Here is a 5,624-nt window from a genome sequence, read left to right as displayed (position 1 = left end):
TACTAGCCATTAATATATTTTAAAATAACCCAAGAAATGGTTTTTCCTTATTTCTTTTATTATATGGAGAAAAAATATTTCCTTCTCAATGGTAAATTTATCTATCATTTTTAAAAACATGCATTTTTATATTAGGACTGAAACTAAGAATTTAAAATTACTGAGACAGTATCAATTTCAGCGAAAGGCTGGGTTATATAACTGCAAGGTAGATCAATAGCAAATACTGCAACAAAATCACAGGACCAACAATATTGAAAAATTCAGGACAGAGTTAAAATAGAAGTGAAATATAATTAAAAAGGAGTAGAGAGAACTTGGGGAAGAATTGGTAACACTGGTGAAATACACAACAATGTGACAAATTGATGAAATATATGATCCACAGTTGTAAATCAGCATCCCCTTAGCAAAGTATATATATAGGAAGTGACAAGTAACATTGAGAGCTAAAAACCAAAGTTAATGTAAAATGTTAGAGAATACAGAGGCCAAATAAGCAAGAGGGATTGTAGCTCATGGCTAAACAGAAATAATATGTTTATCATCAGAGCACTACTTTTTTAAATGCTCAAAGAAATCTGATATCAAGCCAGAATTCTTAACTAAGCAGCAAAATTGCTCTATGTAAAGATGCCTTAAGAAAATCACAAATTTAAACATCTCTATGATAGCAGCCTTAAATAGAAACAAAAAATAAAAGAGAGACAACTTCAGTGAGTTATTAAGTCCAAAGGAAACTAATTCCAATTTTAAAACAAAAAATGCTGGAAAGAGTGAAGAAAAAGGTTAAGGATAATTTATATATAAATGCAAATGAATTATTTTTATCAGGCAATTTCAGGATTCATTCAAGAAGTTTAAAATGTATGTAGAATTAAAAAGCATGAGAGCAGTAAAACAAATCAGGAAGGTTAAATATAGAATTTAAAGTGCTCTACAGTATTAGAACATATGGGTAGAGGGAAAAAGTATTCTAGTAGAGCACAATAAGTAAAGGACTCAGAATATAATCGTTAATGTAAGTACACAAATATTTGTATGTGATTACAACTAACAAGTTTATAGAGGTAACAATGGTGTATAAATGACTCAAATAAAAATCAGTGAACTAATGATTAAATGAACATTCTCTTGGCCAATGGGTAGGGAAAGACCAAGAGGGTTGAAATAATCTCAAATTTATCAAGAATTAGATAAACACAAATGCAAAAAACAATTTATTTTTATTTGCTGTGTAATGTATTCCACAGAATTTTTAATGAGCATTTTGTACATTATTAGTAAACAATAAATTGCCATAGGAGAGGAATGTGGGGAAATGTGTGGAGTAGGAAAAGAGTACAAAGAGGCACAAAATTCCAGGAACAAATAAATTAGTCATTGAAATGAAGGTACATCATGGGGAATATGGTCATTAATATAATATCTTTACATGTTAACAGATGATAACTACACTTTATTATGATGAGCATGTTGTAATGTACACGATTATTCAAGCACTGTTACTTGAAACACAAATAATACTGTTTATCAACTATGTCTCAATTAAAATATAAGAAACAAATTTTTTTCCTAATAAAATGTTTATATTAATTTGCATGGAAAATTTTTTACAAATAATCTTGTATACCTACTTTCATTATCATGGTAGTGCTTTCACAAAGTCTAGGGAAGGGAAGATATTTTATAGAGAAATACAAAGTTATATATGTAAGTAGAAATGTAAATTTTGAATACAAAGATTATTCAGTAATAAAACATTAAACACATCAATCCTTCACCTCAGTGAATAAACTCCCTCACTCATGGAGATTTCAATTCTTCAGTGAGTAAATGTACAGCACATAAAATTCTTTTCCATAGTACTAAAATGTAAAATAATTTTTCTTCTCATTTTAAAGATCATTTCATATAAGGAGAATCTATTTATTCATATTTGCTTATGTGGAATCCATCTGAAGATATACATTTCATAATCAATTTTAGCCAGTTACTATAGTAGGCTTCATGGACAGTGAGCTGAATAAGACAGTAAATATGGAGACCAGTTAAAAACACATAATAGTAGGTTAAAGTCTACATAATCAGAATAAATAGTTAAGATACAGAAATAGAAAAGAATGAGAGAACAAAAATGAAAACTGTGCTTTCAGATCTCCTCTGTACTGAAATCATATAAATAACCTTAGTTATCAAAAGTGGTTATTTCTGTATAAAATTTATGACTTCTTTCCATAAAATTAGAGAAAAATACTTGAAATGATATGTCATTTGAGAAGAAATTACTCTTAGTTAATCCATTTGGAATTTCTAAACAAACAAATGGGAATTTCCAAATTGTTTAGATCCAAGTTTGGGAAAAATCTTGTGAAAGTAGGATAATGAACAAAGGGGAAACTTGTCTATATGCCAGATAGAGCAGAGAGGCTAATAAAGTGAGTCACTTAGCTTCTACATGTACATTGAAGTGAAAGAAATGGAAATTTCAGGAAATATATAAAAGGAGCAACTACTGCCACAAATACATCAAAGAATATCAATTTTGGCTCCATGGTTTTTAGCCCTCTGATCATGGACACTTCTTCAGCCCCACGACAATTTTCCCTTTTACAGCTGTCATCCCAAAGAATGCATTCAGTGCCCTCTTTATGTCTTTGTTCCTCAGGCTGTAGATGAAGGGGTTCAGCATGGGCATGATCACAGTGTACATCACTGAAGCCATCGCAGTTGACTGTGAGCTTGCAGATGGAGCAGAATTAAGGTACACTCCTAGGCTTGTACAGTAAGATAAGGAGACTACTGAGAGGTGAGATGCACAAGTACAAAATGCTTGATACTTCCCCTGAACTGAAGACATTCCACATATGGAGGAAACTATCTTACAGTATGAATAAAGAATACTAGGAAGGGATCCACCACCCAGCAGCTCAGCTCCAAGATACATCACGATGTCATTAAGAAACTTGTCAGAACAGGCAATATGGATCACCTGATTGATTTCACAGAAAAAGTGGGGGATTTCCAAGTCTGTACAGAATGATAGTCGCAACACCATTAAGCTGTGCAACAAGGAATACAGGATACTCATTATCCAGGATACCATAAGCAGCATCCCACAGAACCAGGGACTCATGATGACTGTGTACTTTAGGGGGTGGCAGACAGCCACATACCGATCATATGCCATCACCGTCAGGATAAAGTTCTCCATCCCTAAAAAGACTATTAAAAATAAATCTGTGTGATGCAGCATTCATACGTTATAACTTTGTTCTGTGTCTCTATATTAACTAGTATCTTCGGAATGGTGGCTGAAGTGAAACAGATATCTACAAAGGACAGGTTGCAGAGGAAATAGTACATTGGTGTGTGGAGGTGAGAATCTGAAATGGTGGCCACTATGATGAGGAGGTTTCCAATCACAATGGTCAGGTATATGGAGAGGAGAAGCCTAAATACGACAGGATGAAGATCTGGGTCCTTTGATAATCCCAGAAGAAAAAATCCTGTAATTCGTGTATCATTGTCTTGAACCACATGGTGGTGTTTATGACTAGAAATGAAAAATTACATGATTAATTTTCACACATTCAGCATTACTAACATAGTTGAAATGCTGTAACTTATATTTTGCAGTCAAGAAATATATCACGCCCTCTTTAAATGATCTCCTGTGGCACACAAACTTGAGGAATATATTTTGAATTCTAACCTACTAAGGAATACAAGTTGCTGAGAAACAAAACACTTACAATTGAATAATAGAGAAACAACATAAGCAACTAAAAATTATGCACCACATCAAATATTGCTAGGTGTTATGTAGAAAAAAATGGTAAATAAGAGAGTAGATGAGGGTATTAATTTTATTGGAAGTTCAAAAACCTTTGAAGAGAAAGTGTTATTTGAACACAGAGCTCAAGGAATCATCTGATTGATTCACAGAATAAGTGGGGGATTTCCAAGTCTGTACAGAATTACAGTCATAGAGAAGAGTTAATCTGGGGGAAGAGTGTGCTCTGCATTGAAAGAGCCAGTGAAAGGTCCCTGAGGAAGGCTTTTCTTCAGATATTCAACATTCAAAAGGAATCCAACATGGCAAGTTACTTGTGCAAGAGGATGAGTGATGAGAGTAGGAGTGAGAGAATGTTGAGAATGAGGTGGTCTCCATGCTGATGTGGAAACTTTAAGACATCTGGAGTCATTCAATCCTATGTTTGTTCCATGCACTTATTAATTTTACTTTCATGGAATTCTCTAAATGTCAATGGATAGTACCCAGATTGCATGTGGTATATCTTCTATAGTCATGTAAACATAGGGATCCATACTTACATAATCACTTTCTGCCCAATATTTTTTAAAAAGAATAAAATTTCAGTTTAAAACAAAAAAAATGGACACAAAGAGAAGAATGACCTAATAAACACAGGTGGGCCATGAGAGACTCTACAGAGAGGGATAAAGTTCCTTGCTTCTGGCATTCTTTCAACCTGTTATATCCCCTTGATGCTCAGAATAACTAATGAGGAAGCAAATAATAATGTATCCAAAAGTGAAAGAAGTGATATCTTTGCAACTTCAAGACACCTTACAGGATGAATATCCCAGTAGAAAAATGTGCAAAGTGAATAAATGCAAACAATTTACAGAAAGGAAATACACAATATCAGAGAATTTGAAAAGATGAAATAGTAAAGTAATTTTCTAAATGATACAAATGCAGAACTTTTGCAATCAGAAAATCCAGTTTTGAACTTTATATCTACCATATATTGGCTCTTTGGACTTGGTGAGACAAGGAAACATTTTAAATATGTTTTTCCATTCTTTAAAATTATATATTATATACCAATAGTATATTGGTTTCAAGTATATAACATACTGATTCAGCAGTTATCTACTTTATTAAGTGTTCACTCAAACAAGTGTAGTTTATGTCATCATAGAAAGATGATAGAAAATTATTAACTATATTCTCTTTGCTGTTATTTCATCCCCATGTGTAATTTATGTAATGATTAAGATTTTAAGTCTCTTTATCCCCTTCATATATATCACTTACCTACCCCAACTTCTCCTCCTTGGAAACCACCAGTCGCTTCTCCATGTCTATGGGTCTATTTGTGTTTTCTTTATTTTCTTTTGTTTTAGTTTCCACTTATAAAAGAAGTCTGATCAATACCCTCACCTAAATAAGGGTTAAAGCCATATCCTTCCTACTAAGGAAGTCTAAAGTTTTAGTCAGTGTATGTTATGCACTAGCATAGTTCCTTCCCATTAGTAAATAAACGTTTATCACTGGTGATGAGATGTAGCTGAGTTTCTTCTCCCTCTCCAAAATTTTTATTATTTCCCCACCTCTCAATTTCCAGACTTATCTCAGTTCCCTGTTGTCTCTCCCATTTACCAGAGTCTGTCACCCCTCTATCTAATATTCAGTGACTCAGACAGATCACTCTTTATTACAATGATGACTCTTCACCTCCCTGACTGAAGTGCTCCCAGTAATTCCCCCTTTGAGAATGAAGCCAAAATTCTGTACCTTCAAATATTAGCCCTGACTTGAACAACCATCCAAGTTCACCCTCATACTGCCCTGCATTCACCCACACTGATCA

At 33.4% G+C, this 5,624-nt stretch overlaps 1 pseudogene; it reads right to left on the bottom strand.

Moving 5' to 3' along the window:
- Nucleotides 1-2,572: 2,572 nt before the first annotated feature.
- On the bottom strand, nt 2,573-5,113 carry LOC118920073 (olfactory receptor-like protein OLF4; annotated as a pseudogene).
- Nucleotides 5,114-5,624: the final 511 nt, after the last annotated feature.

Source organism: Manis pentadactyla, chromosome 12 (assembly GCF_030020395.1).
Source record: "Manis pentadactyla isolate mManPen7 chromosome 12, mManPen7.hap1, whole genome shotgun sequence".
Lineage (NCBI taxonomy): Eukaryota > Metazoa > Chordata > Mammalia > Pholidota > Manidae > Manis > Manis pentadactyla.
The sequence above is the reverse complement of the archived record's forward strand: the minus strand, read 5'-3'. Positions and strand labels throughout refer to the sequence as shown.